The 26,165-nt window shown below is 46.7% G+C and overlaps 1 protein-coding gene across 1 annotated transcript in view; it reads right to left on the bottom strand.

The window, feature by feature from the left end:
- Window positions 1-17,183, bottom strand: part of LOC139747739 (uncharacterized) — a 147,959-nt gene extending 130,776 nt beyond the window's left edge. Inside the window, exon 1 of the mRNA XM_071660337.1 lies at window positions 16,668-17,183. The gene's annotated coding sequence lies outside the window, so the exon portion shown is untranslated. The remainder of the gene's footprint in view (window positions 1-16,667) is intronic.
- Window positions 17,184-26,165: the final 8,982 nt, after the last annotated feature.

The raw sequence follows: 26,165 nt of genomic DNA, 5'->3' as shown, positions 1-26,165 counted from the left end.
TCATTTCAGAAGGAAAATGGATTTTTTTTGAGGACATCCTCTCTCTCTCTCTCTCTCTCTCTCTCTCTCTCTCTCTCTCTCTCTCTCTCTCTCTCTCTCTCTCTCTTCGGTATCGGGAGGTGTGGGCGGCGCGGGGCTGGGGGGAAAGCAGTTAACCATCACTTCAGTGGCTATCAAGTTTCACTCCTGTGCCCCATTCATTCCCCCCCCCCCTCCTCCTCTCTAACCGCATTTCCATGATTGGAGTCCCTCTCAAAAAGGTGGGGGGAGGGGGGGGGGAAGAGGGGTGGATGGTGACCCAGGAATTAATAATCCTTGGCCACCGGTGAGAGCATTACCCCCTTCCCCCTCCCTCATCCACCCACCCACCCACCTACCCTTAGTACCCGTGCCTTACCCTTATATCCGACCTTATGCCAAGCCGTGATAAGGGTCATATGACCTAAGGACCTGATGTTGCCAACGTGTGTGCCTCGCCCCCCCCCGTGGCGTTGGCTCTACTTCCCCTGCATTAGATTTAGTGTCAGTCTTCCTGAAGGGAAGGTCCCCCTCTCGTGTTTTGGGCCCAAGTGTACCTGTGGTGGGTCGCAAGGATGTGAGCCTTTGTTTCTCGTGTGGACTTTCGAAGTTATCTGCACGAGTGTTCTTACACACACACACACACACACACACACACATATATATATATATATATATATATATATATATATATATATATATATATATATATATATATATATATATATTATATATATATATATGTGTGTGTGTGTGTGTATAATTCCTCATTTGTATGACAGAGGGAGTTCTACAATGGTGGGTGCCACATCTTCGGTATACTGTGTCAGCCAATATCTTCCATTCATCTGGTACTCTGATATTACATAAGTAGTAATTTACATCCTTTTTTCCTCCTCAATAGTGTTTGATATTATTTACACGTTTACAGTAACCAGAACGATCGTCTTCACTCGGGATAACGCGGAGCTTAAATATGCGATACCCAACTGGAAAGCTATCGTCCCTCAGCTATCGCGAAGCTCATGCGATAAAACAAGCTTAAAAAATAAAGCTATAAATAATACAGCTAACCTAGCTATTCATCCCCCCAACACCCCCCTTTTTGGGGCTAGGTCGATGAATAGGTACCTGGCGTTATTTACGAGGGTACATAAACAGTGTATTTTATACGTACACATGTTATATATAAGGGCCGGGTCCTGATGTGTGCACCAGGACCCGTGATTGGTACCTTCTTTACGTAATGATAATAATAATGATAATAATAATAATAATAATAATAATAATAATAGTAATAATAATAATAATAATAATGATAATAACAATAACAATGATGATAATAATGATGATAATAATAATAATAATGATAATAATAATAATAATAATAATAATAATAATAATAATAATAATGATAATGATAACAATGATAATAATAATAATAATAATAATAATAATAATAATAATAATAATAATGATAATAATAATGATAATAATAATAATAATGATAATGATAATAATAATAATAATAATAATAATAATAATGATAATGATAATAATAATAATAATAATAATAATAATAATGATAATAATAATGATAATAATAATAATAATGATAATAATAATAATAATAATAATAATAATAATAATAATAATAATAATAATAATAGTAATAATGGTAATAATATCATGATATATATATATATATATATATATATGATGACAATTTGAGGAATCCTTGCACATATTTTCCTTCGCCTTGGAGGCATTTCTTGAATGCCGGGCCTCGAAAATATCCATGCAATAATTTTCGTAACTCCGATTCCTCCAAGACAGGAAAGTTCCCTCGTGTCCCTCCAAGCAACACTTCCCCTCCTCTCCCTCATATCCCTCCGAGTTACATCTCCCCTCCAACAATCTTCGACACCTCTTTTCATTTCTTCTCTGTGTCATCTTTTCGATCTCTCTCTGATTCCTCTTTATCATATTCTTTTCATCTTTTCTCTTTATTAAATTTTGTAAGCTATTGTTTCTTCTCTTCTTTTGTAGGTGTCTTTGTATTTATAGTTTTTCCTTCAAGATATGTCTTGTTGCCTCCAACTGTCGTTTCTTGTCATCTTTCTGCACAGTCTCCACTTCCTTAGACCATAGTTTATTCTTGCCTCTAACCCTCCTCCAACATCCCCAAACCATGTCTGTAAGCCTCCAAACCAGACCCTCCAACACCTCCAAGCCTTGCATCTAAACCTCCAAACCTGACCCTTCAGCACCTTCAACCCTTGCCTCTCCCCCTTCAATCCTCACTCACGAGCCTTTACCTGTAACTCTCCAAACCTCGCCCTCTGAAACCTCCAAACCTCTCTCTCTCCAACACCTCCAAACCCCTCCCTCCCAAACCTCCAAAGCCTACCCTCCCATACCTCTAAACCCCCCTTCCAACACTTCCAAACTTCTCCCTCCAACACTTCCAAACCCTCTCCCTCCGACACCTCCAAACCCCCTCCCTCCCTCCAACACCTCCAATCCTAACTCTCACGGCCAACTCTTCACATAACATTCTAAGGAAATCGACCCGAGGCCCGTAGGGGCGGCCGGCCTCCAGCTGTTCCCAGCCACCGGGGTAGGCCAACCCCATGTTTTATTAACCCTCTCTTTCTCTCTGTGTCTCTCTCACACCCTGTCTCTATCTCTGTCTCTCTCTGTCTTTCACGCCTTCTGTCTCTATTTTTGTCTCTCCCTGTCTCACGGTGTGTGTGTGTGTGTGTGTGTGTGTGTGTGTGTGTGTGTGTGTGTGTGTGTTATATCTCTCTCACTATCTCCATCTCTCTAGCTTCTCTCGTCACGTCTCTCTGCCTTCTTTTGCCTATCAGCCTTCCTGATCTTACCTGTTTTGTGATGTACCACCACAGTCACCACCACCACAGTCACCACCACTACAGCCACCACCACTAGCACTATAGCCACCACCACAGTCACTACAGCCACTACCACTAGCACTATAGCCACCACCACAGTCACTACAGCCACTACCACTAGCACTATAGCCACCACCACAGTCACTAGAGCCACTACCACTAGCACTATAGCCACCACCACAGTCACTACAGCCACTACCACTAGCACTATAGCCACCACCACAGTCACTAGAGCCACTACCACTAGCACTATAGCCATCACCACAGTCACTAGAGCCACTACCACTAGCACTATAGCCACCACCACTGTCACTACAGCCACCACAGTCACCACCACTACAGCCACCACCACTAGCACTATAGCCACCACCACAGTCACTACAGCCACCACTACTGCCACCACCACCACAGCCACCACCACAGTCACTACAGCCACCACTACTGCCACCACCACAGCCACCACAACTACTGCCACCACCACTACAGCCACCACCACTCGCACTATAGCCACCACCACAATCACCACCACCACCACCACCACCCCCTCCTTCCATCACGGCCCCCGTGGTACTGACGCTGAAGTCACCGACCAACTGGGAGGCAACACCACCACAGACAATCACGACCGCCACAAAGCCAGGACAGCTCCTTCAAGATATTATCTTTTGACAACTTCTCAATTTCCCCAGATCCCCAGCTCCATCCTTCATCTCTCTCTCTCTCTCTCTCTCTCTCTCTCTCTCTCTCTCTCTCTCTCTCTCTCTCTCTCTCTCTCTCTGAACTCTTCCTTAGCATCTGCTGTGCTGTTTTCGCCTTTACTGACCGATCCCCTCCTCCTCCCCCCCCCTCCTCTTCCCCTTTTGTTAATCGAAGAAAACGTATATCCCCAAACCATCCACTACCCAAGGGATCGAGGGGAAAAAAAGAAAAACGGACATCATTCCTACCTACAAGTGAATAGAAAAAAATGGGAAACGGACGCTATGCACCATCTACCCTACCTCCAAAGTGATCAAAGAAAACGGACGTTCGGGCCCCCTAGTTTCTCATCCCGACTCCAAACACGACTCAAGTTTGGCCTTCACGGGCCACTGGGTGCTAATAGGTCATGGGGGGAGGGTGGTTAGTGGGGGTGGTTGAGCTATGGAATGGAGGGATGGGTTAGGAGAGAGAGAGAGAGAGAGAGAGAGAGAGAGAGAGAGAGAGAGAGAGAGAGAGAGAGAGAGAGAGAGAGAGAGAGAGAGAGAGAGTTAAGTTTTGTGTCAATATGATGTGAGTGAGCCAGTTCGGATGCTATTCAAACGGAGCGTCGAATGGAAAGTTCTAAAGTCCATATTCACTCAAGTTCGTAACGCAAACATCGCTTCCTCAGAGAGAGAGAGAGAGAGAGAGAGAGAGAGAGAGAGAGAGAGAGAGAGAGAGAGAGAGAGAGAGACTCCCGCCGTTGGCCAGACTTAAGTCTCTCTCTCACACACACAGGCAAGCCGATAAGATGGTGCCCCGCTGCAGTTGTGGTGGTACCGAATGGTGCATATGGAGCATAATCGACAGGCTCTCTGTTTTGAGACAATTAATGTCATTTCAACTTCCATTTTTTTTTTTTTTTCGCCAGGCAAACTACTTGCTCTGTTACCTCGACCTGAGGAAGAGCTGTTGTCGGGTAGAGAGTGTGTGTGTGTGTGTGTGTGTGTGTGTGGAAGTAGACCTCCGAAACTATCATTAGGTGTGTGTAAGGTAAGGTCTCTGACCCAGCTGTGTAGGGGTAGAAGACCTCCCAATCTATCGTAAGGTATGCGTAAGGTAAGGTAAGGCAAGGGACCTAGACCCAGCTGTGGGGATAGAAGACCTTCCAAACCATCGTCAGGTATACGTAAGTTACGTTTAGGTAGGGTGAGGTCCCGACCCAGCTGTGGGGGGGGGGGGGAGGTAGAAGACTTCCCAAACCATCGTAAGGTATATGTAAGGTATGGTAAGGTAAGGTAAGGTAAGGTAAGGTAAGGTTAGGTAAGGTAAGGTAAGGTCCCAGACCCAGCTGTGTAGGGATAGAAGACCTCCGAAACCATCATAATGTACACGTAAGTTAAAGTAAAGTAAGGTAAGGTCCCAGATCTAGCTGTGGGGGGGGGGGGGGTAGAAGACCTCCCAAACTATCGTAAGGTATATGTAGGGTAAGGTAAGGTAAGGTAAGGTAAGGTAAGGTAAGGTAAGTTAAGGTCCCAGACCTAGCTGTGGGGGGTAGAGGACCTCCCAAACCATCGTAAGGTAACATTTTACTGGCTACATTATACCTGCAGTTCTGTATTATTTTTAAAAGAAATTGTGTAATTTTTTGAATGCATCTATGTAAATGACTTTGTATATTTATGTGCTTGTGTTCATATATGTGCATGTCTGTGTATATTATGTATTTATGTGAGTCTGTGTATTTGTGTGTGTTTGTTTGTATACATATGTGTGTGAATATGTATTTGTGTTTGTGTAGGTGTGTATATATACTTGGATATGACTGTTGTCTATAAACAGCATTAATTTTTTAAAATATAGTGATACATGTCTTTGATCAAGAATGTATTTATGTGTATTGTATGCATGCATGTATTCATGCACGTTCGTATGTCGGCATATGAATGCATAAGCGTGAGCGTGCGTATTTATGTATGTAAATGCACCTGTTTACATGTATATAAGACTTATCTCCCCCACTGTATACACGATGTACTCGAGCTAAGGAGATGAAAGTGGTTGGTTTGGCTAGAGGGGAGGGAACGGAGGGCTTGGTGCTTTTGGTGGGGGGAAGAGAGGGGGGAGAGGGGTTGATAATAACCTCTCCCCCCCAGCAAGGAAACAACTCCCTTCCCCTCCCCCCCCCCTCAGGACTCGTCTCCTCTGTAAAGGCCGCTGCCTCTCTCTCTCTCTCTCTCTCTCTCTCTCTCTCTCTCTCTCTCTCTCTCTCTCTCTCTCTCTCTCTCTCTCTCTCTCTCCTCAACAAAACTTTCTCATTTGCCAGTGTTAACATACTCCCCCCCACTCCTCAAACACACGCCAGACACTCTTAATTGCCCTTTTCTAACTCCCTTTTAGTCTTGGGTTCCCCTGGGGCTCAAAGGCTCTCTGCCTTCTTCTTCCCCCCCCCCCACCCCCACCCCTTCCTCCTTCCCCATACTCATTTCTTAATCATCAACGCGAAGGAGACTTGAAAGAAAACGGGAGGGGTGCCGGTGCCACGACTAGAGCCATTATTAAATGTCAACAGATTCTCTCTTCCTTTTTCCCCCTTATCTTAAAAGTTCCCCCTCCCCTTCATCTTGTAATAGGTTCAAGTTTTCATAAAGGATATGATAAGTTTGTTTTTTTCCCCCCTCCCTAATTTTCCCTACTCCTTACCTGGATGATAAGAATCCCCAAGTTCGAATTCCCAAGTTCGGAACTAGACCAGATCATGAAGGAAGACAGAAAAATGAAATGGGAGGAATATGGAGAGTCTGCAAGTCCTCTTCTTGAACATGCAGAGGGTGGAAGAAGAGGAGGAGGAGGAGGAGGAGGAGGAGGAGGAGGAGGAGGAGGAGGAGGAGGAGAAGAAGAAGAAGAAGAAGAAGAAGAAGAAGAAGAGGAAGAAGAGGAGGAGGAGGAAGAGGAGGAGGAGGAGGAGGAGGAGGAGGAGGAGGAGGAGGAGGAGGAGAAGAAGAAGAAGAAGAAGAAGAAGAAGAAGAAGAAGAAGAAGAGGAGGAGGAGGAGGAGGAAGAGGAGGAGGAGGAGGAGGAGGAGGAGGAGGAGAAGAAGAAGAAGAAGAAGAAGAAGAAGAAGAAGAAGAAGAAGAAGAAGAAGAGGAGGAGGAGGAAGGGGAGGAGGAGGAGGAGAAGAAGAAGAAGAAGAAGAAGAAGAAGAAGAAGAAGAAGAAGAAGAGGAGGAGGAGGAGGAGGAGGAGGAGAAGAAGAAGAAGAAGAAGAAGAAGAAGAAGAAGAAGAAGAGGAGGAAGAGGAGGAGGAGGAGGAGGAGGAGGAGGAGAAGAAGAAGAAGAAGAAGAAGAAGAAGAAGAAGAAGAAGAAGAAGAAGAAGAAGAAGAGGAGGAGGAAGAGGAGGAGGAGGAGGAGGAGGAGGAGGAGGAGAAGAAGAAGAAGAAGAAGGAGAAGAAGAAGAAGAAGAAGAGGAGGAGGAGGAGGAGGGGAAGGAAGAAGAAGAAGAAGAAGAAGAAGAAGAAGAAGAAGAAGAAGAAAATTAATTCCTGATTCCCACCCTCCCACTTTGTGAAGTTAATGCCTTTTCCTCATCGCGTTCCTTCAAGGTGCTTACAATTCAGGAACTCCCCTCCCTCACACAAACTCCATGACTCTCTCTCTCTCTCTCTCTCTCTCTCTCTCTCTCTCTCTCTCTCTCTCTCTCTCTCTCTCTCTCTCTCTCTCTCTCTCCAGTCAACTCCTCATTCGTTCGAGTACCCACGTCTCCTCTCCGCCGCCTGGCCAGGCCAGATCTAACTTGTGTCGTCTTCATGGTAGTCACCATATTCTCATTGTTGTGGTTCTCGCGCGACGTCTTCTACTGTAAGCTATTCTTTCCCGTCGCGTAAATAATTGATTTCTTCTCAGCCTTCCCGACGACTGTATCAAGGAGAAGCCTCCCTCTCTCTCTCTCTCTCTCTCTCTCTCTCTCTCTCTCTCTCTCTCTCTCTCTCTCTCTCTCTCTCTCAGGGGCATAACTCTCCTCTCGTCGTAAGGTCCTTGGACGTAAGTACTCAGGTACACATTCAATCTCTCCTTCGTAACTCCCACACGCTAGCTGGATCGACGCCTCGGTGTACGCGGGCAACGTGCTCGCTTGTCGTGAGGCTGAACCAAGGTGCGGATTTGAGGAGGTCAGTGTAAACCAGGGAACATCTTGTGCATCTTGCTTGTGGATGTCGGGCGCTGGTGTGTGTGGCGTCTTTGCTTGTGGATGGTGGTCGCTGGTTTCGATGCATTTATGCAGGGCAGCCACAGAGCGGACATATATGTGTGTGTGTGTGTGTGTGTGTGTGTGTGTGTGTGTGTGTGTGTGTGTGTGTGTGTGCAACATGGAAGTATCTTGGAAAGATGGGAATTTCTCATCAGTGTACTACAACCATCACACTCTCAGAGGTCCTTATCGCTTGTAGTTGATAACACTCGGGTCATCACAGCCCAGAACACTTCCTACGATCGGAAGTTCTTATCTCTGATCATTAATTACAGATGGCCCCCCCCTCCCCCCCCTATCTCTAGCATTATCAATTAGAAGGGGTCCCTTGTCCGTCACTGATAACCCCCCCCCCCCTGTGTCTTGTGCCACTATATCAGTGAGAACAATTAGGAGCCGTTATCTATCCCTGATGACATCCCCCCCTACACCATCTTCATCATTAGTCCTCATCTATGCTTCTGATAACCCGAACATCATCTTCACTCTAATTATCAACGAAGATCCCTTATCTCCCAGCAAAGAGAACATTTATACCATCTTCGCCCTCAGTGTCAGCAAACCCATCTATCCTCCCTTGAATACTAATTGCATCATCTTTTCCCTTAAAAGAAACGAGGTAAAGAGATTTGGAACCAACATTAAGCCGACCAATTAGTCGTATCGAGTTCTTATCAGTAATCCTATCAGGCTCTTATCAGTCTCCAATACCCTGACAGATATATAGAAAAAAAAGAATGGTTAATCGATGGTTTGTAAATCACCTCCGATGGAAGTGAGGGACGCCCCTCAGTCTCGTCTCAGCCAGCAATTAGTGATCCCCACGCGCTAATTACCGGTCAAGAACCCTTACATGTATCGCACACACACACACACACACACACACACACACACACACAGATACAAACATCTCTCTCTCTCTCTCTCTCTCTCTCTCTCTCTCTCTCTCTCTCTCTCTCTCTCTCTATATATATATATATATATATATATATATATATATACACCGTGTGTAATTATTTATGTATACAGTATGGGGGAGGGAGTTTTACACTCGCGGGCTATCCCAGCTCTTTGAACATTCTCTTGTCATCAATTAACTCTTTTAACCTTCTATTTAGTGTCATTATGCACACTGTCATCCCCCTCACGTGTTGCTTGCACTTCTCATGCTATCAAAGCGCTGTTCATCATACCCCAATTCAGTTCTTGCCTCGTTTCACCTAATGGATTCTGGTTGTTCTACCTTTGTACTTCACGAAGAACTGGTCACTGTCGACATATTGCAGCGAAGAACCGTTCACTGTCGACATATTGTAGCGAAGAACTGTTCACTGTCGACATACTGTAGCGAAGAACTGTTCACTGTCGACATACCGCACTGGGTTTCGAAAGTCAGGTCACTATATACTCTTCTCTCATCCCTGGTAGGCACGGATGTGGCCTCCAACCTTTCATTTGTGACTCAGGTCTCTCATTTCTGGTACTGTTTTTGCCCCCCCTTTCCTCTGGACCTTCTCTATTAGCTCACTGTGCGTCTTTAACTGCGGTGACCCAGACTCACAAAGCATATTCTAGTTTGTGGTGTGATTTCCGTATCGTAATATTTGCATACGGCTAGATTTTGTCCCCTCTGTAATTCTCCTAAGGCGTGTAGATACTGGCGACAGGTTTCGTACAAACGTTGACCTCCCATGTCCCTCTCAAACACACATTCCTGCAGCTTCCTGTTCGATATGATCTATTTCAGGTCATTCTTTCACCGCGTTCCATCCTCAGATTTTTTTTTTAATTTATCCTGGGGCTTGGGGGGAATTGCCTCAGCCATATACAGTGTATGTATGTATTAGACCAGCTTTGTAGCTTTGTCTCGATCCCTTTGTACGTTGAAGCAATCTTGTGTGTGTGTGTGTGTGTGTGTGTGTGTGTGTGTGTGTGTGTGTGTGTGTGTGTGTGTGTGTGTGTGTGTGTGTGTGTGTGTGTGTGTGTGTGTGTGTGTGATGGTTTTCTTTAAGAATTAATTGTACGAGTCGTCATGCAGCGAGGGTGTCAACATTCATCATCACGGAGATTCATTCGTCATCATTTCTAAACTGATCCACCGAACCACCTTCCTTCAAACTCGTTGGGAAGATGGAACATTCCCACCCCCGATTCCCCACTTTATTTAATGCTCCTTAAGGAGATGGAGGAGATGCAACCTTCAAGGTGATGGATGGATAGAACTTGAAGGAAAATTGTCTGGGCGCGCACACGTCTCCCCGCAGCAAATCTTTTGCTTCCATGAAACCCGAGGAGTATTTTTTGGAGCAGCAACCTAGGGTGTGTGTGTGTGTGTGTGTGTGTGTGTGTGTGTGTGTGTGCGGCCTTGGTACCCATACTACTAGAACGTGAATGGGACCTCCACTCCCTATGGACGAGGTCCTTGGATTCCTCAAAAGGATGCAGATATAGACGTCTTTATCAGCGTCACAATTCTCTTCGCGTGTGCCTTCTGGTTTTTAAATACGATCCAGGACGTATCTTTTAAGCCATCGCGAGAGAGATGTTCCTACGGGCCCGGCGGGCGATGGAGAGCTCGTTGTCACTGCGAGTGTAGAGGACGAAGTGAATGGGAGACAAGTGTCTTCACAAATCAAATCAGAATTCAGAAGTGAGGATCGCTTCCATGCGTGTATGTCACTGAGGACGCTTTCCACACGTTATTTAAATTGGAGAGTCTGGGGTGTTTGTGGCTACGATGGGCATAAGACTTATATATATGTATATATGCCCCATATATATACCGTGGACATAAGACACATGTATATATGCTCCATATATACCGGAGGTGAGGAGAATATATCTATATATACAGATGAATAAATGGGAAAGTTGAAAGACGCTAAGGTAATCTTAGTTAGTCTCAACTGTGTACATCTGTTGGAGACGAGTGTCGAGTGCTTAGAAATGTCTGTGTTGAATGGTGTCCGGTGAGGGTCCCCCCCCCCGTCCTTCACGACCCCCTGTGATGGTGTTAGTCATAAGCTTGTGGAGATGTTCTTCACGAGCTTGTGGTTGATCTTCTTCATGAATTTGTGGAGATGTTCTTCATGAGCTTGTGGAGATGTTCTTCACGAGCTTGTGGAGATGTTCTTCATAAGCTTGTGGAGATGTTCTTCATGAGCTTGTGATGTTCTTCATAAGCTTGTGGAGATGTTCTTCATGAGCTTGTGGAGATGTTCTTCATAAGCTTGTGGAGATGTTCTTCATGAGCTTGTGGAGATGTTCTTCATAAGCTTGTGGAGATGTTCTTCACGAGCTTGTGGAGATGTTCTTCATAAGCTTGTGGAGATGTTCTTCATGAGCTTGTGGAGATGTTCTTCATGAGCTTGTGGAGATGTTCTTCATGAGCTTGTGGAGATGTTCTTCATAAGCTTGTGATGTTCTTCATGAGCTTGTATAGATGTTCTTCATAAGCTTGTGGAGATGTTCTTCATGAGCTTGTGGAGATGTTCTTCATGAGCTTGTGGAGATGTTCTTCATGAGCTTGTGGAGATGTTCTTCATGAGCTTTTGGAGATGTTCTTCATAAGCTTGTGGAGATGTTCTTCATGAGCTTATGGAGATGTTCTTCATGAGCTTGTGGAGATGTTCTTCATGAGCTTGTGGAGATGTTCTTCATGATCTTGTGGAGATGTTCTTCATGAGCTTGTGGAGATGTTCTTCATGAGCTTGTGGAGATGTTTCTACACGAGCTTGTGGAGATGTTCTTCATGAACTTGTGGTTGATGTTCTTCATAAGCTTGTGGTTGATGTTCTTCACGAGCTTGTGGAGATGTTCTTCATGAGCTTGTGGAGATGTTCTTCACGAGCTTGTGGAGATGTTCTTCATGAGCTTGTGGTTGATGTTCTTCATGAGCTTGTGATGTTCTTCGTGAGTTTGTGGTTGATGTTCTTCACGAGCTTGTGGTTGATGTTAGTTATAAGCTTGTGGTTGATGTTCTTCATGAGCTTGTGGTTAATGTTATACATGAGCTTTTGGTTGATGTTATTCATGAACTTAAGGTGATGTTATTTATGAACTTGAGGTGATGTTATTCATGAACGTAAGGTGATGTTACTCATGAACTTAAGGTGATGTTGTTCATGAACATAAGGTGATTTTATTCATGAACGTAAGGTGATGTTACTCATGAACTTAAGGTGATGTTGTTCATGAACCTAAGGTGATGCTATTTATGAACTTAAGGTGATTGAACTTAAGGTTATGTTAATCGTGAACTTGAGATAATGTTATTCATGAGATTGTGGTGATGTTATTTATGAAATTGTGGTGACGTTAGATAAGAGCTTGTGGTAATTTTATTCATGAGCTTGTGATGATATTATTCATGAGCTTGTGGTGACGTTATTCATAGCTTTGTGGGCAAGTTAATCATGACGTTGGAGCGATGAATTATTCCGCTAGTGTGTGTTTGTGTGTGTGTGTGTGTGTGTGTGTGTGTGTGTGTGTGTGTGTGTGTGTGTGTGTGTGTGTAATAACCATTTTGTACGGTGCGGGAAGGGGGTGTTCTACATTCGTGGGACCCCCATCTCTTGAACTTTTATGTCATACAACTTTTTCAACTTTTTTTTTATGCTCTCCACATTCATAATCTCATAACTCAGTTTATTCCATTCATCCACCACGCTAACATACACACGTACTTATTTAGATTTTTTTTTTACAAGTTTCGTGCTATATTTTATTATGGTCTCTAGTTGTTATATTCCTGGATCATGGAGATAAATGTTTACTGTTGACTTCATTACACTGCTTTAAAACTTAAATTTTGTGATCAGGTCACCCCTTACTCTTTTTTGTTCTCTTCCATGGTAGGTAAATCTAGGGCCTGTAACCTTTCCTTATCACTATCCTTTCTTAATTCCGGCTCCGTCTTTGTTGGCCTTTCTCTGGACCCTCTCATTTAGCCCTTGGTGCTTCTTTAAGCCCTATTTTGGCCTAACGTAGGATGTGAACAGCTTGCTGAATATTGCCTTAACACTGAATGCAATTCTGATATTTACCAGTACAGAAGTTGCCATCTTTACGTCCCTCTCCTGAGATGGAAGTGCTGGGAACAAGTTTAAGGAATATGTCTGCTCCCAAGTCCCTCACATAGAGGTTCCTGCAGCTCACTTCCGCCTATATATTCATTGCTGAGGCCTTCCTTCACTATGACCCTCCGTCATCTACCAGCATTTACTTGATATGAAACTGACTAACACTACATCAGATCCGCTTTGGAATTTTGTCAAGGTCCTCTTGTAAGTGGAAGCAGTCCTGCTCACTCCTCGCTTTCCTTCATGACCTTGGCACATCATCCGCAAACATATACAGGTAGAAGGCCAATCCTTCCGGCAAATGAAATGTGTGGGTGTGTGAGGGTATGCAATGACCTATTTGTCATGTATGAGGAGGGAGTTGTACACTCGTGAGGGCCCCCATGGCTTGTGTGTGTGTTTGTGTGTGTGTGTGTGTGTGTGTGTGTGTGTGTGTGTGTGTGTGTGTGTGTGTGTGGCTATTCCTTCTCAGTTATTTCATCCAAATCAAGGGGCTCGTCAAGTATGATTGCCACTCAGACTTTAGGGATTTGAGGGTATTTCTTCCTCCAGCACATGCAGTCCTTTGGATTGAATACATAAAATCAGACTCTATTGTGATATATATATATATATATATATATATATATATATATATATATATATATATATATATATATATACTTTTTTCTCTTTTTTCTTTTGCTTTCGTGTTTATTTTGATGCCTTCTCACAATTTCCTTATTTTTGCCACGACTAAAAACTAACCCATCACATTCTGAAGCAAAGGAAACAAGTGTTTACTTTCTCCTGAGATCATGGAAATTCTTATCTGTAGCCCCTGAAGCCATGGAGATCCTTATCTGTCTTCCATTTAAGCTATGGAAATTCTTACTTATCGCCCACTGAAGCCGTGGAGATTCTTATCTATCATCCCCCTTGAAGCCATGAAAGTTCTTATCTATCACCCACTGAAGCCATGGAAATTCTTATCTGTCACCCCCACCCCCTCCCCACCCCCCTTCAACAAAAAAAAGCCGTGGGAAATTCATGCTCATCGCCCACTGAAGCCGCGGAAACAGGTAACTCTTGACTCTCTGAAACCTTTAGGGCCCCCTGAATATTACCCTGACCCCCCACCCCACAATGACATGCCTGTCATGCGCCACTGTCCAGGCTAATGTCATGGGGAATGACACCCCAGGCTGAGAAGAAAGAGGAAATAAAAGAAATGAAGGAAGTGGAGAGAGAGAGAGAGAGAGAGAGAGAGAGAGAGAGAGAGAGAGAGAGAGAGAGAGAGAGAGAGAGAGAGAGAGAGAGAGCTGCCAGTTTGGTTACGGTAAATGATTTCAGTTGACTTCATTTGTGTCAGTTCGGGTGTCACAACGGATCAGTTGGTTCGGTTTCGTTCACCTGTTCCACAGATTCGATTTGTTTCGCTGTGGGTTTCCGTTTGTTCGGTTCAGTGGCTCCGATTCGTTTCATTCTAATTCATCCTAGGTCGGCTGGGTGTTTCGGCTCGGCTTGACTGATTCGTTTAGCTTCGATTCAGTTGGTTTGATATCTCTCCATTCCAACCGATTCAGCTTAGATTCGATTAAATCTACCGAAGCAGTTTAGTAAGTTCGATTCATTTCACTTCCTTTGGTTCGGCTCGGCTTTATGACACTTGGTTCGTGGTATGGTTCAGTTAGTTCGACTCACTTCACTTCAAGTCCCTCTGGTTTGGTTCGACTTCATGAGACACGGTTGAGCCGGGTGGTGCAAGAGGACGTTATTCCACGTATCGTTAGGTGTCATTACCTTGAAGTAAATTACGACAACCTGGTTAGTAGAGGACGTTTTGCATTGACGCCACTTTGATTCGCCGTCAACAGGCCCTCAGAGGTTAGGTAAAGAGGGTCTGGGTACACCCGCATGAGTGGTAGCCTAAGAGGGGGGAAGGGGGGTTGCAGTGGCTGCACACACACACACACACACACACACACACACACACACACACGCTTATGGGAAGCGTTATTGAACGCGCTTGAAGGAAGCTTCGACCCCGAACCCCCACATCTGAAAGGAGTCTATATACCAACATCTAAAGGGAGCCTATATGGCCACATCTGGTGGGAAGCTATACAGCCACATCTGGGAGAAGCCTATGATTCAACACCTGAAAGAGGCCTGTATGCAGATACCTGAAGGAGAGGAGCCTGTATGGCCACACCTGAAGGAGAGGAGCCCGTATATCCACACCTGATGGAGAAGAGCCTATATGCCCACACATGAAGGGGAGGAGCCTATATACCCACACCCGAAGAGGAGCTTATTTGCTCACACCTGAAGGAGAGAAGTCTGTATGTCCACGCCTGAAGGGAAGGAGCCTATATGCTCAAACCCGAAGAAGAGCCTATATGCCCACACCTGAAGGAGAGGAGCCTATATGCCCACACCTGAAGGAGACTATATGCCCAAACCTGAAGGGGAGCCTATATGCCCACACCTGAAGGAGAGCCTATATGCCCAAACCTGAAGGGGAGGAGCCTATATGCCCACACCTGAAGGGGAGTAGCCTATATACCCAAACCCGAAGAAGAGCCTATATGCCCCCACCTGAAGGAGAGGAGCCTATATGCCCACACCTGAAGGGGAGGAGCCTATATGCCCACACCTGAAGTAGAGGAGCCTATATGCCCACACCTGAAGTGGAGGAGCCTATATGCCCACACCTGAAGGGGAGGAGCCTATAAACCCACACCTGAAGGAGAGGAATCTATATGCCCACACCTGTAGGGGCGGAGCCTATATGCCAGCACCTGAAGGAGAGGAGCCTATAAGCCCTTACCTGATGGGGAGGAGCCTATATGCCTACACCTGAGGGAGAGGAGCCCATATACCCACACCTGAAGGAGAGGAGCCTAATTGCCCACGCCTGAAGGAGCGGAACCTCTATACCCACATCTGAAGGAGAGGAGCCTATATGCCCACACCTGAAGGAGAGGAGCCTATATGCCCACACCTGAAGGAGAGGAGCCTATATGCCCACACCTGAAGGAGAGGAGCCTATATGCCCACACCTGAAGGAGAGGAGCCTATATGCCCACACCTAGAGGAGAGGAGCCTATATGCCCACACCTGAAGGAGAGGAACCTCTATACCCACATCTGAAGGAGAGGAGCCTATATGCCAACACCTGAAGGAGAGGAGGCTATATGCCCACACCTGAAGGAGAGGAACCTCTATACCCACATCTGAAGGAGAGGAGCCTATATGCCCACACCTGAAGGAGAGGAGCCTGTATACTCCCACCTGAAGAAGAGGAGCTTATATGCCCACACCTGAAGGAGAGGAGCCTGTATACTCCCACCTGAAGAAGAGGAGCTTATATGCCCACACCTGAAGGAAGGGATCCTATATACTCCCACCTGAAGGGGAGGAGCCTATATGCCCACACCTGAAGGAGAGCCCAGCTCTAACCCCAATAACTTTTACGTTAATATCGTTTCCTCTACACCTTGAGCAGGAGAACTGAGCGTATGAAAATGTCGACTTCTTAATGTGTATGCAAATTCGTATTCCCTCGAGTAAATCAACATAGAATATATTCATAACTTTATTCATCTTTTCAAACTTTTTTTCCCCTCCCCTCAAATCAAAACATCCATAGGGATTCTTTCGACATCATAAAAACAAATCATGTTACGAGAGAATATTTTGAACATTTTGAGAGAAAAAAAAAGATAAAAGGTGGTCTTACCTTCTAAATCTAAGCGGGGCTTTTTGCGTTCAAAGTTTCTTTTGATTTTTGACTTTGACGTGATTGCCGCTGGCTGACAGATAAGTTCCTTCGGGATTAGCGTGATTTCGTATGACTCCTCCTTATCGCATCAGTTTACAATCCTTTATCAACAGAGGTAACACGTCACGATTATCAGATTATTCGATCACATAAATACACTCCAGATTTATCATTATCAACAACAACAAGGAGAGCACAAACAATTTCTACCTTTTTTTTTTTTATAGTGAAAGAAGTTAAGATCATAACATATTCCCTTGTTTTATTATAGATTATATATATATATATATGTATATATTTCTCTCTTTTTCTTTCTTTCTCTCTCTCTCGCGGAGATCGATCAAGGTAAATCACTCATCAAGCATTATCGCCAGCTGGTTCGAACTGATCTGGTGACCAAAAGGGTCCAGGGTTCGGTCCCCCCCGCCAGGCTAAATGTGTAGTCTGCGCTCTCGACACTGACTCAGCGGCGACTTAACCCCACAGCGGCTCGGCGAGTCCCGGGCACGCCAGCCAGGGCGGTGCCGGCCCGCGGGGGGAACTTGTCGTACCGCACCAGCTTCTCCTGGCTGTTTCTAGTGCTAGATGTCTAGATCATTCTTACCATCACGAGCGGAAGGAATTTCAAGCACATTATCTTTTCTTTTTAATCCATAACGGATGATGATTTCCTCAGTTATTCTATATCTATCGTTCGTTCGTTCCGTCACTCGTGATATATGTCAGAATATCTCTCAGGTATTTTATTTTCGGCATCATTTGGAACTCTTGCCGTAAGAAATATGCCACAAGGAATCCGTAAGAGGGGAAAATAAGCGTCTTATCTAAGCTGGTCATTCTCGACCTTCTGCGTTACCTTTAAACAACGTCTTCCTCAATAATCTCAGAGGCGGGGGGAGGGGGGGAAGGAAGTGGTATAGTTTCTGAAGTGTGGAAATGACCATAGGGACGAAACCCTGTACTTTAACGCAGTGGAGCCTCAGCAGTAATGTATTATTGACGACACCTTCTTCATCCACGGTATTGATAGCGTGGAGGGCGTCAGCACGCACTCGTCTGCGGGGCGTTCATAACGCACTTTATTCGCGTCGAACGCACTTAAGATCATTGATTTTGCCCGAGTACATTTTTTCTCTCTTACTTATGACCTGACCTTTACCTACCTCGACCCTTCCAACGGTGACCTGACCTTTACGTCTGTAAAGGTATTCGCTGCTATTACATATATTGAAAAACGATTAACACAGGAGGGGAAGTTAGATACTTCACATTTTGCTATGTTAAGTCTTATTCCCGACAGCCATACCGGTGGAGAAGATAGCTGCCTCCGTTTCAGCTAGCTTAAATCCGCGTTTATAATCCTGGACAACATAGGAGCGTCGGCGGCTTAGTGAATGCCCCCGGCTTTGCTGTGTTAAATCTCTTTATCGCAATCATACACAACATAGGAGCGGCGGGGAGCTCAAAGGAAACTGGAAAATGGGATTTCAGACGTAACACAGGAGTAAATACTGAAAGCATCACAGTTCAAACGACACATAAATGACGAAGGTAAACGTTGAAAGGAGAATGTATATATATATATATATATATATATATATATATATATATATATATATATATATATATATATATATATATATATATATATATATATAGATAGATAGATAGATAGATAAATAGATAGATAGATAGATAGATAGAGAGAGAGAGAGAGAGAGAGAGAGAGAGAGAGAGAGAGAGAGAGAGAGAGAGAGAGAGAGAATGATGATAAGATAAGATTTTGTGTGAGAGAAGCAGCAAGCGAGTCAGTCAAAAAACTGACAGTCAGGCAATCAGAACTGACAGTCAGAGATGGCGCTCAGAACTGACAGCCAGCCAGTAAGAACCGACAGCCAGCCAATCATAACTGGCAGTCAGGAAATCAGATGGGGACACTCACCCATTCTGGACGGACACATGCGGCCACTCAGAGGCGACTCCAGTGCATTATGGAACCCTCGACCGACTACTCTCCCATCAGATAGAACACTCAGAGCTCGCTCCTCATCACCCCCGAACGCCCATCAGATTATACAAGACGATTCACACGGAAGACAGAGGAAAGAAAATGTACAGAATATTCTCAGTTTCTTTGTCTTTCATTTCATACATTTCTATTGACCTTCATATTTTTTTTTTTCCAAGTCTTTTTCTTATAGATTATTCTTCCTTCACACTGCCGTTGGAGCCTGGCAGCTTGAGACTTCAGTCATGGCGGGGGCTAAACCATGAAGGTTAAAAGCAGGGAAGGGGGTCGTGTTGTTGACACTTTAGGGGCTCTGCCAGTCTCGTGGGCCCCCGCCGGCCCGGCCCGGCCCTCCAAGACGGCCCTGAGGGATACATGGATTCAGAAATTCTCACATTTTTCAGGAGAGGAAGGAAAGATCGTTCTCCAGGGGGGGGGGGGGGGAACATGGCTCTTCAGGAGTGAAAGAAGGCTTCCCAGGGGGTGGGGGAAAAATGGGTCCCTAGGGGAAAAGATGGCTTCTCAGGGGGGAAAGATGGGTCCCTAGGGGGAAAGATGGCTTCTCACGGTACGATACCTTGAGCACGACGGTACGATACCTTGAGCACGACGGTACGATACCTTGAGCACGACGGTACGATACCTTGAGCACGACGGTACGATACCTTGAGCACGACGGTACGATACCTTGAGCACGACGGTACGATACCTTGAGCACGACGGTACGATACCTTGAGCACGACGGTACGATACCTTGAGCACGACGGTACGATACCTTGAGCACGACGGTACGATACCTTGAGCACGACGGTACGATACCTTGAGCACGACGGTACGATACCTTGAGCACGACGGTACGATACCTTGAGCACGACGGTACGATACCTTGAGCACGACGGTACGATACCTTGAGCACGACGTACGATACCTTGAGCACGACGGTACGATACCTTGAGCACGACGGTACGATACCTTGAGCACGACGGTACGATACCTTGAGCACGACGGTACGATACCTTGAGCACGACGTACGATACCTTGAGCACGACGGTACGATACCTTGAGCACGACGTACGATACCTTGAGCACGACGTACGATACCTTGAGCACGACGGTACGATACCTTGAGCACGACGGTACGATACCTTGAGCACGACGGTACGATACCTTGAGCACGACGGTACGATACCTTGAGCACGACGGTACGATACCTTGAGCACGACGGTACGATACCTTGAGCACGACGGTACGATACCTTGAGCACGACGGTACGATACCTTGAGCACGACGGTACGATACCTTGAGCACGACGTACGATACCTTGAGCACGACGGTACGATACCTTGAGCACGACGGTACGATACCTTGAGCACGACGTACGATACCTTGAGCACGACGTACGATACCTTGAGCACGACGTACGATACCTTGAGCACGACGGTACGATACCTTGAGCACGACGTACGATACCTTGAGCACGACGGTACGATACCTTGAGCACGACGTACGATACCTTGAGCACGACGGTACGATACCTTGAGCACGACGGTACGATACCTTGAGCACGACGGTACGATACCTTGAGCACGACGGTACGATACCTTGAGCACGACGGTACGATACCTTGAGCACGACGGTACGATACCTTGAGCACGACGGTACGATACCTTGAGCACGACGGTACGATACCTTGAGCACGACGGTACGATACCTTGAGCACGACGGTACGATACCTTGAGCACGACGGTACGATACCTTGAGCACGACGGTACGATACCTTGAGCACGACGGTACGATACCTTGAGCACGACGGTACGATACCTTGAGCACGACGTACGATACCTTGAGCACGACGGTACGATACCTTGAGCACGACGGTACGATACCTTGAGCACGACGGTACGATACCTTGAGCACGACGGTACGATACCTTGAGCACGACGGTACGATACCTTGAGCACGACGGTACGATACCTTGAGCACGACGGTACGATACCTTGAGCACGACGGTACGATACCTTGAGCACGACGGTACGATACCTTGAGCACGACGGTACGATACCTTGAGCACGACGGTACGATACCTTGAGCACGACGGTACGATACCTTGAGCACGACGGTACGATACCTTGAGCACGACGGTACGATACCTTGAGCACGACGGTACGATACCTTGAGCACGACGGTACGATACCTTGAGCACGACGGTACGATACCTTGAGCACGACGGTACGATACCTTGAGCACGACGGTACGATACCTTGAGCACGACGGTACGATACCTTGAGCACGACGGTACGATACCTTGAGCACGACGGTACGATACCTTGAGCACGACGGTACGATACCTTGAGCACGACGGTACGATACCTTGAGCACGACGGTACGATACCTTGAGCACGACGGTACGATACCTTGAGCACGACGGTACGATACCTTGAGCACGACGTACGATACCTTGAGCACGACGGTACGATACCTTGAGCACGACGGTACGATACCTTGAGCACGACGGTACGATACCTTGAGCACGACGGTACGATACCTTGAGCACGACGGTACGATACCTTGAGCACGACGGTACGATACCTTGAGCACGACGGTACGATACCTTGAGCACGACGGTACGATACCTTGAGCACGACGGTACGATACCTTGAGCACGACGGTACGATACCTTGAGCACGACGGTACGATACCTTGAGCACGACGGTACGATACCTTGAGCACGACGGTACGATACCTTGAGCACGACGGTACGATACCTTGAGCACGACGGTACGATACCTTGAGCACGACGGTACGATACCTTGAGCACGACGGTACGATACCTTGAGCACGACGGTACGATACCTTGAGCACGACGGTACGATACCTTGAGCACGACGGTACGATACCTTGAGCACGACGGTACGATACCTTGAGCACGACGGTACGATACCTTGAGCACGACGGTACGATACCTTGAGCACGACGGTACGATACCTTGAGCACGACGGTACGATACCTTGAGCACGACGGTACGATACCTTGAGCACGACGGTACGATACCTTGAGCACGACGGTACGATACCTTGAGCACGACGGTACGATACCTTGAGCACGACGGTACGATACCTTGAGCACGACGGTACGATACCTTGAGCACGACGGTACGATACCTTGAGCACGACGGTACGATACCTTGAGCACGACGGTACGATACCTTGAGCACGACGGTACGATACCTTGAGCACGACGGTACGATACCTTGAGCACGACGGTACGATACCTTGAGCACGACGGTACGATACCTTGAGCACGACGGTACGATACCTTGAGCACGACGGTACGATACCTTGAGCACGACGGTACGATACCTTGAGCACGACGTACGATACCTTGAGCACGACGTACGATACCTTGAGCACGACGGTACGATACCTTGAGCACGACGGTACGATACCTTGAGCACGACGGTACGATACCTTGAGCACGACGGTACGATACCTTGAGCACGACGTACGATACCTTGAGCACGACGGTACGATACCTTGAGCACGACGGTACGATACCTTGAGCACGACGGTACGATACCTTGAGCACGACGGTACGATACCTTGAGCACGACGGTACGATACCTTGAGCACGACGGTACGATACCTTGAGCACGACGTACGATACCTTGAGCACGACGGTACGATACCTTGAGCACGACGGTACGATACCTTGAGCACGACGGTACGATACCTTGAGCACGACGGTACGATACCTTGAGCACGACGGTACGATACCTTGAGCACGACGGTACGATACCTTGAGCACGACGGTACGATACCTTGAGCACGACGGTACGATACCTTGAGCACGACGGTACGATACCTTGAGCACGACGGTACGATACCTTGAGCACGACGGTACGATACCTTGAGCACGACGTACGATACCTTGAGCACGACGGTACGATACCTTGAGCACGACGGTACGATACCTTGAGCACGACGGTACGATACCTTGAGCACGACGGTACGATACCTTGAGCACGACGGTACGATACCTTGAGCACGACGGTACGATACCTTGAGCACGACGTACGATACCTTGAGCACGACGGTACGATACCTTGAGCACGACGGTACGATACCTTGAGCACGACGGTACGATACCTTGAGCACGACGGTACGATACCTTGAGCACGACGGTACGATACCTTGAGCACGACGGTACGATACCTTGAGCACGACGGTACGATACCTTGAGCACGACGGTACGATACCTTGAGCACGACGGTACGATACCTTGAGCACGACGGTACGATACCTTGAGCACGACGGTACGATACCTTGAGCACGACGGTACGATACCTTGAGCACGACGGTACGATACCTTGAGCACGACGGTACGATACCTTGAGCACGACGTACGATACCTTGAGCACGACGGTACGATACCTTGAGCACGACGGTACGATACCTTGAGCACGACGGTACGATACCTTGAGCACGACGGTACGATACCTTGAGCACGACGGTACGATACCTTGAGCACGACGTACGATACCTTGAGTACGACGGTACGACTCTTGAGCACGACAGTACGATCCCTGGAGCACGACGGTACGATACCTTGAGCACGACGGTACGATACCTTGAGCACGACGGTACGATACCTTGAGCACGACGGTACGTCATGCTCAAGGGGGATGAAACACACACATACCATTTTCGTAACAGACCTTCTCACGGTGCATGATGAACAGAGGGGGGGAAAAAAAAAAGATATTTGAGAAAGATACAGTATCTCTTTTCCTCTCCTTTGTAAATTCCTTCCTCCTTGATATCCACTGCATCCAGGCAAAGACACACACACACACACACACACACACACACACACACACACACACACACACACACACACACACACACACCCCTCTCTCTCTCTACCCTCCACTCTTCCTTGACGTTACAGGGCGTCTGTGCAAGCACTTCAGGTCACGCCTGTATGAGTTACGATCCCCCTCCTCCAGCAACACTCGGAGCCCAGTATCATCCTGCGACCATCTCTCGTGGGATCCATCGAGTCTATGTATATACACATTCGCTAGGAGGACTTTTTTTTCTTTTAGGAGGATGGAGCCCTTGCGTCCTTCTCCTGTGTTATCCAGACCTGTAGTCCGGAAGGTGTTTTGTAATGGGGCTGGTATAGAATGTAACGAGTTGTAAGGCTGTTCAGAGACCACCTCGTTGCTCCGAGGGCTACCTCAGAAATAGCCGACGTGCGTGTTCGGTAATCTTCCACGGCAGAATGCCGAGAGAATGTAAAGGTATTTTGGTGATATTCGAAGGTAGGGTTCTCCGTGTCTTGGTCCTATGAATCACCCATGAGTATCGACGATATTCGGTGAAAGGCCTCATTTGCTTGACCCCTTGAATATCAGTGATATTCGCTGTGAGGTATTCCATACCTTGCCCCCCGCCCCTTCGTTGGTTCCATAACCAGTGATATTCGGTGAAGGCCATTCCTTTCGTAGAATCACCCGATGGTTATCGATGATGGACTTCATCGTCATCAAATCATACCCGTCTCTATCATCACCATAGTTACCAAGTCATACCTGGAACGATGACGCGTGTCCCTCTTCCCTTTCCCCTCAGGGTCATCAGCCAGCATGAATCCTCATTCAACGACACAATTAACAAGACGAGTGTACGACCCTAACTCATATTACAGTTGCACATAATTAATTGCTTTTAAATGCCCTCTGCGCCGTTCCACAATGAACGCATGGGAATCAAAGCGAGTTTTTCCCTGCCCTCCCCCTCCTCCCTCCCTCTGCTTCACCGACTGATGTAAAACCCTCGGGAAACATTTCCCTTCCCTCCCTCCCTCCCTCCCTCACTCCCTCCCTCCCTATTTTTTTTTTTCGCAGTATCAATGAAGTCTCTTATTCTTACCTCTTCATCAAGTGCTCCACTCTGCTTTTAACGTGCGCGTCTTCGATTCGAAGCCATCTCGACCGGATTGGGTCGAGACTAAGCCGCCAGTCACATCGCGTCCATTCGTCTTTAAGAGGTCAGAGGAGAGATGGATGATTTGCCTCCGATATCTGTCGAAACTGATTTGATTTTTATTTTTTCGGGTGTATGGGTGGTTAGGGCGTTTATCTCTACGCCCTTAGATAGACAGATGGATAGATAACGTCCGTCCCCACACGGTGGACGGGGTCTCTCTCTCTCTCTCTCTCTCTCTCTCTCTCTCTCTCTCTCTCTCTCTCTCTCTCTCTCTCTCTCTATCTATCTATCTATCTATCTGTCTATCTATCTCCCTCCCCGTCTCCCCCTACAGCTAAGGAAAGATGGATGCTTCCCTCATTAGAATGATTCCCGGCTGCCGTCGTCCAGTGGCATGACAAATGAGGGCCTTATGGGGACACTGTGAGTGTCCTCTGGCAAGTAATGAGCATCCTAGCATCATAAATGAGGGGGGGTTCCTCACGGGATATAATGAGTGGGGGTCTTACGAACTCATTCTTGGTGTTTTAAAGTCTTTTACAGACGGTCCCATGATGGGAGAGAGTCTCTCTCCTGGGGAAATTATGAGTTTTGAAAGCTGCCTCTTTAGCGGTTCATGAGGGATTTACGCGGGTGTGCTAACGAGGCTATCAGGGCTTCATAATTGCCTCATAAGAGGTGGTTTGTAAACGTTGTTACGTGGACTCTTCGTGTGTGTGAGTGTGTGTGTATGTGTGTGTTGTGAGGTGTTATGGTTAGCCTCGCTGACGCGTTATGTGGAGATTGTGAGGTTGTTATGAGGGTTTACGGCATCTATGAGGCATTATGTGAGTATCGTTGCCACTTTCATGGCTATGGGATGGCATGTGAGTGCCATCGACATTATGTGAGGGTCATGAGGTGGTATGTGAATGCCACTGACGGGAAAATGATGAGTTTCAAATGTCCCCTCATGTAAAGGTGAGCAACGATACTTCTCAAACATTTCGTTTTCTCTTCAAGAAAAATGAAAATAAACGAGGCTCTGCTAGCTAAGGTTAACGAGACAGTGCTAGTTTGGGGTTAACGAGACTGTGCTTTGCTAGGGTTATCGAGGCTGTGCTCGCTAGGGTTAACGAGGCTGTGCTAGTTTGGGTTAACGAGACTGTGCTCGCTAGGGTTGATGAGGCTGTGCTTTGCTAGGGTTAACGAGGCTGTGCTAGTTTGGGTTAACGAGGCTGGGTTAGTTTGGGTTAACGAGGCTGTGCTCGCTAGGGTTAACGAGGCTGTGCTCGCTAGGGTTAACGAAGCTGTGCTCGCTAGGGTTAACGAGGCTGTGCTCGCTAGGGTTAACGAGGCTGTGCTCGCTAGGGTTAACAAGGCTGTGCTCATTTAATCTGCGTAATTCCGTGTTTACTCTATACCCACACTAACCAACCTGTCTTAGGGTGAACACACACACACACACACACACACACA

This window comes from Panulirus ornatus, chromosome 5, assembly GCF_036320965.1.
Source record: "Panulirus ornatus isolate Po-2019 chromosome 5, ASM3632096v1, whole genome shotgun sequence".
In the NCBI taxonomy this organism is placed as follows: Eukaryota; Metazoa; Arthropoda; class Malacostraca; order Decapoda; family Palinuridae; genus Panulirus; species Panulirus ornatus.
The sequence above is the reverse complement of the archived record's forward strand: the minus strand, read 5'-3'. Positions and strand labels throughout refer to the sequence as shown.